Source organism: Platalea leucorodia (genome assembly GCF_965183815.1).
Source record: "Platalea leucorodia genome assembly, chromosome: 6".
Lineage (NCBI taxonomy): Eukaryota > Metazoa > Chordata > Aves > Pelecaniformes > Threskiornithidae > Platalea > Platalea leucorodia.
The window spans coordinates 2,364,467-2,376,818 of NC_138828.1; positions in this window are offsets into that span (position 1 = coordinate 2,364,467).

Sequence of the window (12,352 nt, forward strand, 5' to 3'; positions counted from 1 at the left end):
AGCTACCCTGCAATTACCAGGTTCAACAGCAACCTCAGAAAGGTCTGTGAACCAAGTTCCTGCTCATGTAACAAGTTGGGCTCTTGGTTTAGCTGCATAAGAACGCACACAAAGTAAGTGCATCGGACAGGCCAGGCTGGGATTTGCAGTCAAAACACTGTTTGATTGCTGGATATGAGACAATGACTTTTTAGGAAATGAGAGATTTGTCTACAGCGGTTGTTTTTGCTTCTGAGGAAATTAATAGTTCTGACTGTTACGAGCAGCAAAAACGTTCTATCGAAATTTGGTCCTGCTCGACTCTCATGTTTTTCATACCCACCAGCTAAATAACCAGTCACCATGAATTGTAAGCTCCGCATACACACACATACCTCCACACACACACGGTAATTGTGATAGAGATCATGTAGTACATTTTAAAATTACACATACACAACCATATTCCTCAAAATCTCAGCTATACCAAAATTAGCAAGCACAGCAACTTACACCCATCAGCTACTTCTGGTTTGGCTTGCTGCTTCCCTGATGCATCAGCTGCTTCTGCTTATAGAGCCTCATGACTCACAGGCGGCAAACTGTGCCACCTGCGTAGGAGGACAGAGCATTGCTTCAGGCCATCTTTTCCTCTCTGTTCTTTTCACCCAGATTTCTCCCCTCACTCAACTCCACCCTCTTCCAAACTTCACCTTGAACCTAAACAGCCCCCAGCCTCTCCTCCCCACCGCATCGAGCACCGATCCACACTACGTCCAGTTTACTCAGTTGCACATCTTGTTTTCACCACTGCCACGGAGCAACGCTAGAGTCCCTGCTGCTGAGCTACGACGCTCTCGAGCTGAACGTGGCCAAGGAACCGTGCTAGGGGATGGAGGAAATAGGTTGTGGGGTGGGAGAATGTCACTAGAGGCTGTGTAAGATAGGCTGTGGCTTGCACTAAGCTGTGAAACTGAGATCTTGCTAGGAAAGGAAGGAGAGGAACCTGCAGGGCATGCGCTGGAATGTATGGGAGCCTCTGGCATGTGGCACTGTCTGGATAACCTGAACAGCTGTTTGCTGAGGACCTGGCTCGCAGTGCCAAGCCCATCTAATCAGTAAATCTCCTACTGTCCAAGTTCTACTCCCTTAAATCAAGTTATAGCTGCTAGACTGCATATTCCTTCAATGCAGATTGCAACAGTCGGCAAAGGAGTCCTTGATCTTATACTCTTTTGCATTAAGTCCTACTCTCCACCTGCTTTCTTCCCTGAGGACACCTCAGGTCATGGGAGGAGCCACTATGGATTAGACAGGCAGAGCCCAGGGAGACTGACAGAACTTCTCCAAGCCCTCAGTTTTCTATACAGTCCTGAAGCTGCGCCAGGACCAACCAGGCTTGCTTGTTCTGTTGCTGCTGAGCACTGCAAACAGCCCTGGACTACTGGGAACACCCTCTGCATGCCAAGAGACAAGCCCAAGTGCAGCAGCACCCAGGGAGGAACCGAGAGCACAGATGAGATGTGCCCATGCTGTTCCCAGCAGCAGAGCAAAGGAGAAGCTGGCTGTGCTGACACGGGAGGAGGCTAGCCGTAATTCAGCTCAGCTTTCCTATCTCCAACAGCAGAGAGGGCACTGTGTCACCTGGCAGAGCTCCTGGCAAGTATGGGGACAGGCAGGAGGAGCACGTGTCTCAAGGACAGGGCAGAGAGAACAGAGAATTACATGACCATGAGTCTCTCTTGGCCCCAAGCTCTGCCCTTCCGTGCCAGGCAGGCAGGGCCTCGTGGTGTGGAGCTGTCAGGATAAGCAGAACGCCGTGGTGAGCGGGAGCAAGGGACCAGGGGAGGTCTGGGGAAGACCTCGCGCTCCTTCGTTCATCTGCCTCTCCTTCTGGCACGTTCGCTCTTCCCTCCTGAAGCTCCAGCTGGAGCAGACCCACACCCATCAGAGTCAGCAGGGTTTGGACCTTAGCTTTTCCATCTTCAATATGATAGCAGGAAAACAGGCAAAACAAGCAAATCACTTCTCTCAGCCGCTGGCTTGTAACCTAGTCCCTCGCCCGGCTTCCGAATGTCAGCATCTAGCACAGCTCCTTTCTCACACCCTGGGACCTCGGAGCCTGAGCGGTCCTGCATGTTTGGTCCTCAGCTTTGACACCGACCCGTTTTGGTTTCAGGGACAAGGAAAAGCTATCATCAAGAAGCTTGCCAGCACGCAGCACCAAACAGATGTTCTCAGATTTGCTTAGTGGCCAGTGCTGGTAGTTCTTAAAATGCAGTCTGCATGATTTCAGAAAGAGCTTCCCTCCTCCATGTGGTAACATCCTCAACCGTAGCCCAAAGGGGCTTCCCCCCATCCTGCTACGGAGTAGATCCCACCCGGCTCAACAAAAGGCACGGAAAACATCTGCTAAACCCAACTGCGAGCTCAGGTCAAGCAGGAAGCCAGGAGGGATTTCACGAAGGAGATGGACCACCGCCTAAGCCACCACCCTCAGTTATTTCACTCTCATTTGAAAGACAGCATCTTTCCAGAGGTAAAGACAATAGAGTTGTTGCTGTTCTTCCTTGAAGTGAGGATCCACCCAGCACTTGAAATTCAAAACCAGTCCAGAACTCTGTTCCCTCTTGCCTTATAAACCCATTGCCCCTCATTATTACCTACAAATAGGAAGCCAACAAAGCCTGAATCACCATAAAAATATCTCTCTGATCTTATCATAGGGAAAGCTAGAAGGAGCTGGCAGGTTTCTGAAACACCTTGCTCACATGGTCAGATTAGTCACGCAGGTCAGTTACTGAACCACTCCCACGCTTCCCCATTAATGAAAGACACTGGAGAGCAGAGGCTTTACTCTGCAGCCTTGAAAACATCTCGTGATAACCCTGAACGTGCCAGAAATAGTAAAGAATCTCTCCTTCAAACAGAATAAATGGTGATCATATAGTTTTTCCTATACTATGACACATATGCCTCCTAAAAATGTGAGAATTACAGTCTGCAACCGTCAGTGGGACTTCAGGGCCCAAATCCCACAGCAGTGGATGAAAACTCTGGCCCCCGACCCAAGCCCTCTGATTTGACAGGAGGTTTGTACATAGAGAGTGCCAAAGCGCAAAGCAAATCACAAGTCAGTTTATTCTGTAGTGCTGCCAAGCGCATCTGGTTACTTGGGCTTTTGCTGGCGTGAAGGCAGGGGACAGAGAGAGAGACCTGTTATGTTTATTCTTTGTCTCATTTTGGATTCAGCCAGACCGAGCACAGTTTCAATAATCCATACCTACTTTTAAGTGACCTGTACTGCAGAGGGCACGCTTAAAATTAGCAAACCAATGGCACACGTTTCCCTGACCTGTGAGTCATACTCCACATGAATGCCACTCTGACATTACAAAGGTGAAGGATGCTCCACTGGAATACGATAGGACAGACTCTGGGGAAGCCTATTTGAAATCTGCTGTTGCTACATCCCTGCTCAGCACTCCACATCATTCTTCTTTTGAAGTCAAAGACAAACTTTCTACATACTTCCTTCAGAGGGACCAGGTGTACCGTACTTTCAGTACTTTTGAAAATCCCACTGCCATGTTCTAGGAGTCTCGGTTTTTTTCTTTTGTTAGCCTATGCTGAACCTCTTATTGATCTGAAAGGATGCAAAGGCAGATTCTGGAGCTTAAAATGTACGCTGCTGCATTAAAACCTAGATGCACAATACCTCTACATACTATTTTGTTGAGGAAAAGTGGAGGTCTTGCACAGTAAGCAGGGGATTTTTACAGTCTCTGCTAACAGCAGTTGACTGCGCCTGTGCATTTGCGCGAGACTGCAGACCTACAGTCGGTGTCTGCTTTGTTTTGAGGCTGTCTTATATCACAGGCTGATACCTTCCCTTGTTCCTGAAATAAACGTTAAGTATTGAAGCCTGCAATCAGATGATTTTGCTAGCCTATATTACATTATTATTTACTCGGGCGATCAACTAACTCCAATTAAAAATCTGAAATGTAAGTACCTTTTAGCAGGCAGTATCAGTGGAGCGAGAGCAGCACAGCCGAGCTCTCTGGAGTCTTAGCATGCACAAATCCTGCAGCCTCAGTCCATAAGTGCACCGCACTTCTTGGCACAGATGAGGAAAGAGACCAAAATGGCTCGCATCGGGAGTCTCTTCCCAATTCCCAATGCCTATTGCACTTAAATGCACACTTGGTACGCCCAGAAATAAGGCCAGAATGAGTCATTCTTAGCCCCTAGCCCTACTCCGGCTAGTCGGTGGCAGCCGTTAGTAAACAAACGCTTTGTATGTCAGCCTTGAGACAAATAGCTCGTGTCTACCAGCTCATACAATGAGGCTGTGTGTGTGACAGCCCTCGGCTCCTGTCCCGGGGCAGGGCAACGCTAGCTGAAGGCACGATAGGCACTTCCTTCCCCGGAAACGTGCCGGACGGTGGAGGTCTTAAGGGACCAGCGCAGGAGAAGGATGGAGGAAACCATGTTCAAAGAGCTCAGACTGGGGAGTTGAAGAAATAAAGGAGCTCCTAAGGGCCTAATCCTGGTAAGGAAGCCTATGGCATCTCCTTCCTCTGGTTCCCTTAGGATCTGTGCACAGCTCTGGAACAAACTGTCCCCTTCAGCAGAGGTAGTCCGTCTCCCAGCCCCACCTGAGGAGGTGCAGAGACGCTGCAGGAGGTCGGTGGTGGCTCAGAATCACTGCCCCTCCGTCGGCCTGCTGAATGCAAAGCTTTGGCACCACGATGTGACGAGCACCCGCGCATAGCGGGATTTTATTCCAGTACAGTAAACAAAGTTCACCAACTGTTTGGATGGGCAGGTCGCCAGCCTCCCTCTAGGAGTGCAGCTGTTCGCAGCTGTTCACGGCAACGCTGCCTTCAATTATTTGCACCATTTTTTCAACACAGAAGTGGCACTGAGAAAAAAACTTTGGAGGGGAAGGGGAGGGCGAGCGCTGCCCGAGAACCTACTGCACTGCCTGTCCACCTCCACCTTCCTCAGGAAGGCAAACGACCCAGCACACTTCTGCTGTTTCTAGGCCCGTGCATCTTGCAGAATCTAGCTCATCTGTCCCCGTTCCTTGTCAGACCCTGCACACCAGCCGCAGTGCAATGTTGCACTTCGTTGTGCCTGCCGGCCTCAATTTTAAGTATTTAATATCTTGTGGCCAAAAGCAGTGCTGGGCACTAAGATGGGAACCGTTAAGCTAGACCTTCAGCGAAGTCTCGCATAGGTTGGCTGTATCCCTCCACACTGCAGTCAAGGCAAAGCAGGGAATGCTTTGGGGAAGCAAAAACCATCACGCTCCCTGGTTGGTTCCAGCATGTGACTGGGTCTCAGGACGGAGTCACCGCATCAAGTGCTAGCTTGTTAAGCACAAATTACTGGCTCGTGTCTTGCCTTTTCCTCTAACATTACTGGGTGGGAAAGGATTTTATGCTTTCTCCTGTCATCAGACCAAAGCAGCGCATGACTAAGTGAGCAACGACATCCTCCTTCGAACATTTAACTCAGGAAAGAAGAACTTGCGGGAGCAGTTTCAGAACAGGGCATGCCGATTTGATGTCAGCAAAACTGTATTTCAAGGCACGTGAAAGATTCCTGTTGCTGCCTTAGTTATATCCCTGGCTACTTATATTAGGGAGGAGAAATACGTAACATCAATGAAGATACCCCCGTGCAACTCTGTGATACCAGATCTGTAATCAAGCCTGTTCAGGGCGTGAAGATAAACACTCTACCACCAGAGCTTATAGACCATTTGGGAGAATCCTTTCCCCACCAGAATTGTGTAGAGTCCTCGTATGGTAGGCAGCCAGGCAACACAGGAAAAAAGGGCAAATTCAGGGAATTGGGAGCTTCATTTTGAATTCAATCATGTGATTTATAAAATGATTGAATCGCTTGCAGCTTTCAGGGAAGCATCCTCTAAACAAAGGGGGTATGAACACCCATATTCAGAAATTCTATAAAGGTTTGGTCTAAGTCATCTTCTAAAGATTAACCTCCTGAGAATGAAATACTTGCACTCAGTGACACACGAAGAGGTGCAAAAGAATACATAGCCAGGCTAGGGGTGAGAAAAGCGCTCGTCAAAAGAAAGCAAGCTCACCTAGAGCCCTCTGTGACTAATTTCTGTTCTGCTCCTCTGCATGTCCTTGGCTCACGTGATACTTCATCTAGATAAACTTCAGGTGAAGCCTGGCAAAATCCTTCCTTAGAAAGGCAGACTGTTATGCCTGGCACTGAATCCGAGGGAATATTTAAGACGGTGTACAAGCCGTATTTCTGTGAGCCTGGTGATGACACCAGTGACGTGGCTCTAAAGCCTCCTTCAGTTATGACAAAAAGCTTCGTTTCACAGTAAATAAACATCACAGCTAGGCTAAGAGAATACACATGGGATGCTCCAGCTGAAAAAAGCCATTTGCCTGCCAAGCTTGCCAACACAGGTAACATGCTGTAAGAAGGAGTGTAAAATGACACCACACCCTACACCAGCTCCCTGCTGAGTGTCCTCTCAGAAGCTGCTCTTTCCCAGGAGCTAAACCCACATTTCTGCTATTTTCTCAGAATCAACTCTTTTCTACCTCCAGCTTAGAAGATTATACTTCTCAGCTACAAACACAGATGTCTTTTTTCTTTAAATCACAAAACTCAAGCTTGTATTTGTTTTCTCAGTGCTCTTCAGACTTTGGACTTTGATAAATTTCTGTGCTAAAAGTGGTTTGAAAATAAATATTTGGATGTCTCTCATGCTGGTTTTTTCTATGGGCCTGAGAAGGCAAAGAATCTACATGGAAGTCAAAGCATAACGTCTCTAGGACATTAGACAACCATGACAGTCTAGCAGCATGAATCTGCTGGAACATTTTATTTACGATTCAATTTCTAAGAGCTGTTGGGTACCACAACTTCAGTGAACCCTGAGATGAGCTTGAGGCACTTACCATTTCACAGAATTTAGCCAAATATGTTATACTACGTTTTATGCTTTGGGGTCTCTGCTGCTCCCCATCACTGGCAAAATAACGTAATATAACAGAATAACGTCATATTACTTTTTCAGTCTATTCCTGCACGGTATACTGACCCTGCTGCTCCGCTGTGTGCAGAACTTCCACCGAAGAACAAAGGCATTTTGGAGGAATATCTCATTATGTCTCTAAAGAGCGCAGAGATTAAAATAGTGTGTACAGGGAAATACTTAATTGAGCAAGATCTTTAGATCTGCAACTTCGATCCCTTTCTACTGGGCCCCAAGAGGAGATTTTCACTGGTTCAGTGTTTCTTTTTCCCTGCCTTGCAGTGTCTTCTATTTTCTCCCTCCTCCTTCAAATCCTTAGAAGCGATTTGATTCTAACCTGGGAGGAGGTAAAAAGCATCAGGCACCAGTCATGAAATAATAGCCTACGAAACACAACTGCGCCAGCTAGGGAAAAGGAGAATGGAGAACAACAAAACAGAAAGCATGACTTTCAAAGAGAGTGACTAATAAACTGACAAAAGCTGACAAATAATGGCTTATGGGAAACAAATCTACGAGGAAAAGGGATTTAGGGAAAGCTGTCATTCCTTGATAGTACTGATACAGTACACAAGCTCAGAGAAAGCGCTGGAAATGCAGTAAGAGACTGGCCTGGGCAAGTGATAAGCTCTACCTCAAACCCAAGAAGGAATTCCGAGTCAGATTACTATGGATAAGTAGGAAAGAACGGCATTAGACCTGTTGTTAGATGTTTTGAGCCAGCTAAGTGAGGATGAAATGCATTATAATACGGAAAAATAGCAGAACAAACTCAGAATCATAAGCTGTTTCCTTGAAAATTCATGGAAAACCGGTGTACTTCCAAAGAATCTGTTCAATTTGCAGATGACGCCCAGCTAGAAAACACAGCGAGGATGCTGAGGGGCTTTCAATGGATTCAGAATGATCCTGACATGTTGGACAAAACCTGGAAAATAAGAGAGTGAAAAAAACAGAGCCGAATGACTTCTCCCAAGCAGAACTTCTCAGCTGCGCAAATACAGAATGAGGAACAACTGGCTAGTCAGGAGTTCAGCGAGGGAAGGATACGGGGATTTTAGTAGATTCTAACTGTCAGCAACATCCTGGGTGTGCAAATAAAAGGTGGCATCCTATCGTGGGAACAAAGACAAAGAGGAGATAACCCTCTGTACTCCTCAGTCTGGGTAAGCCCACGTCTGGGGGTGAGGTCTGTGCCCAGGTTTGGTTACTGTTCTTTAAGAAAGATGTAAACAAATTCAAAAGAAAACGGGGAGAGCTACAGGAATGATTACGCACCCAGGACCAACATGCCAAGGTGGAGCAAACTCAGTTTCTACTACAGATAAGAGATAACTGAGGACATGCATAAAAAGCTCCAATTAAGTACAAGGGTGATAAAAAGAAACTGGAAATACTTTGCTTCCCATGTTTCTCTGGGACAGTGTGAGTGAGTTCAGGGGGAGCAGACAGATCTAGGTTAAAAACTAGCAATGATTTCCTAACAGAGAGGACAGTTAAATAATGAAACACATCATCCTGAAGGCTCTGGTTTATCCCTCTTTCAAGATCAGCTTGCATAAGCATCAGCAGCTTGATGTTGTCTTATGGCAGAAGGGTAAAACGGACCAGCACTTCTTGCCTGTTAAGACAAAAAGTTTTTTTGAAGAGAATCCACGGACCCTCTTGTATTTTACAATTATGTTGGTGGCTAGGAAGAACAAAGCCCTTAAGGTATAGCTAAGCTTTACTGTCTTACAATACTTTTATTTTACTACTAGAATTATAAACATTCGAATTCGTAATGGGCAGTAGTTGGGAACCTGTGCCGGCTGACAGGCAGAAACATATTTGCCATCCACGTGCGTGCTGGAGGGGAGGAGGTTAAAAATAAATACATTGATGGGTGACCTCCAGGCCACCAGCAGCCTGCAGACACCAGCCCCAAACTGGACTCCTGAGGTCCCTTTGAGCCCACTGCCTTTGAATCTTTGGACACACGGAAAGGCTCTGATGGTGCCTGGCTTTCCGTCGCTATGACCGTAAGCCATAGAGACACACATGCTGATGCATTATGAGAAAGAGCTTTTCCTCACTCTTCGCTGGTTGCCTTCCAGATTTGAACGGCTGATGATGTAAAGCAGGTCTGGATCTGGGGTACCCTCCTTACTAACCGCTCTGACGGCCAGTTCGGAGGACGGCACTCCCACCAGTTCTAATCTGCCTGCTTCTCTGCTCTCCCTACATTCTTCAGTGTCTTACTGCAGAAAGCAACTTCTTGGTCAGCAATCGAGGACAGAAGGTATGGAAAGCATTGCTCTTCAACAGCTAATAGCAACTGAGAGAAACCATCTCTTCGCTGTCTGGAGACGAAGAGCTTTTGCCCTCAGACATACTCCTCATGTGCCTCCTGCTGGCTACGGTGAAATGTTGCACACAGAAGAGCACACCGCGTTCACAGCTGAGATACTCGCAATGAATACGGGAAAAGGATGGTACAGAAAGACAGTCAGGGTTACGGTTTCTTCCCGGAGTGTGATGCAGGTCCAAAGTACATGAATGCTTTGCCCTTCCCATTTTTCTACCCGGTTGGGTGAGGACTCAACACAGAAAGTGTCAAGCAACCGCCAAGAAAACCTCCATGGCAGCAGAGTCTTGATTTTTAGATTTTAACCTGGCTTCTAGGGAAAGCTACTTTAGACTAAGCTTTGTGAGCTATGGTTAAGAGATCTATGAGATGATGATGTTCCTCTTCCCATCTCCCTTTAGCTCTGCCTTTGGGCAGATCTTCTCACTGGGGACAGGAAGAAGAAATGAACCAACTACCTTACTTCTGTACTTGCTTCCACAGCTCCACCTGTGCTTCTCCCTTCTCACTCTATCCCCTCTTTGCCTTCCTCCACTCTAGTGTGCATCCTCTTTTACAACAGAGGTATATTCCCCAGTAAATCTGACCATTTCCACTTAAACTCTCTACTCCTTTGGCTGCAGAGAAAAAACAACTCACTAGCAAACAGCTGGGTTAGAAAACAGGAAGAGTAGTCCAAAGTCTTCTGTCTAGTATTCTTCACACTGAAAGAATCGATGGTGCTGAACATGACGGCACTTTACTGCTACTACAAGGGGTAACTACCAAAGCACACTTATGCAGCACTGCTACTTGGTATCTGCTCTATCAATCAATAGGAAATATGAGTAAGAGAGTTACAACACATTATTCTGTATTTTTCAGGAATCACGCCAGCCCAAAGTTTTTAAGAGTAGATACGGCGTCTGGTACCTTGACCCTAAAGCATGGAAAAAGCAAAATGTGGGGAAACCTTTAATGGATCCAAAAGAAACAGGCAATGCTGTTCACAATTTGACGCCACCACCCGTTAAGAAGGTACCGTAAGCACTGCGTACCACCGACACCGAGCCCAGCGGAGTTAATGACTACAGGGCACGCAGGTTATGGGAACATGCCTGTGCACCACTTGCAGCGAGAATAAGAGGCATGTCTATTACTATTCACCTGACGGGTGACAATGGCTGCTTGGCTTTTCACCCCGTGACAGCGAGAATCCACGGCGCAAGGCCTGGCAATGAGCAAACACTGACAGCTCTTTTCAGAAAGCTGCTACCTTCTTCCAGCCTCACCTGCGACCTGTTCTCCTTTCCCTCCTCAACAGAGCTTCGTAAAAGCACCACTGGGTTTTTTACACATGCTGTCCTTATGGTCAGGAAGAGCTCTCCGCAAACCTCCGTAAACCTTCCCCTGCCAAACTCTCATTCTCATGTTGTCTGTGGAACTTCCAGATGCCCCGATAGTACAGCCACAGGGAATAACAGGGCTCCTTAATTTCTACTTCTTTTGTACTTGTTCATGTTTCCATTTTGTTCTATTATAAAAGTAAAACCGAAGAAGCACTGTACACACACAAGGCTTGTTTAAGAGCAGTACTCTCCAACACCCTTAATACAGCAAGCGGTGGATACCATGGGATCAGACACTGGCCAGGCTCAAAAACGCTCCCTAAACAGCATCCCCTCCTGCCACTGTCAGAGCCAGAATAGGGGGACAGATGCACCACGGGTCTGATTCAGCAGGGCATTGCTCACTCGCTCTTAAGCTACAGCTGAGATTCCCTGTCACCACACTAGATGGCACAGCTTACGGAATAAAATTCAGAAAGTTCATTTGAGACAGTGCACGTGGGCCAGGACTTCCACAGCTACGGCTGTAGCGTTGTTTATAGCATCGTAATAGTAAATATCCACCCTACTGGTTTGGTTTTGAAATGTGAAAAGGCGGCAGGTTTGAGGCTGCTGATTTTAGGCCAGTCAGCTGCCTGGTAATTCTGCAAAGTCACATGTAGCTTTTCAAAATACAGTCCAGCAACTGCTATCACATTTACTGAATAAACAATGGTGCAATGAAACCTCGGCGTTCACAGAACACTAACTTCCAAACTAATACCACATCAGAAATGATTAAACTAAAATCTTGAATTAATTAGAAACAGAATTGCTAGTATCCCTGAGATGCTGAGGAACTGTTTCCTTGCCCCTTTATTGTACTGCTGCTTTGTTTGGTTCCAATGAAAGCTTTAAAAAAATACAAGATACATTTTGGAGCATTTCTGTTACTCTGCTTTGGAAATTCTCTTAGGAGGCAGAGCTCTCCACGTTCTACGGGATGTGAGCATTTCAAGAATTCCTAGAGAGGAAGGGCTACCAAAAACCAGGAGTAAGTTACCGTCAGCAACGATCTGTGCATTTGCTTCAGAACAGGAACCTCAGTCCTCAGCATCCTCTGAGCTCTTGGGCTGTGACTCTTCTCACTTCTCTTCTGACCAGCATCTCTGCTTCTAACACTTGATAAGTGATCAGTGACTCAGGAATTTCAGCCTTAGTATTTGCCAAGAACCCTGTTTTAAAAAAAGGAAATAATAGAAAATTAATTACAGGTGCCCTAAGAGGAGTTCCAAAGCACAAATTCGCTGCTACCTGGACCGAGTATCATTGTTACAACCATGACTGAACCACCTAAAACTAGTTATAGCCAGCATAAATCCACATTGCCTCTGAAAGGGAAAGGTCTGCCTTTCCTTTAGCCAGCCATTCTTATTTTCTCGCCTCTGCTGGCACAAGTATTTGTATGGATGAAAAGAAACATTTTTTAAAATTTTCTGCGTTAATTTTCAGCTGGATCAGCTACCTAACCTGACCCACTTTAATGGTCACATGAAAGCAAAGGCCTGAACAAAACAGGCAGTGAGGACAAGGGAGCCCAAGGGTCAGACGACTTTTCTGCAAGCGTGGACTCCTCCTACCAGGAGGTTTGCAAATTATGAAGCCTTTTCAAGTCCTGCC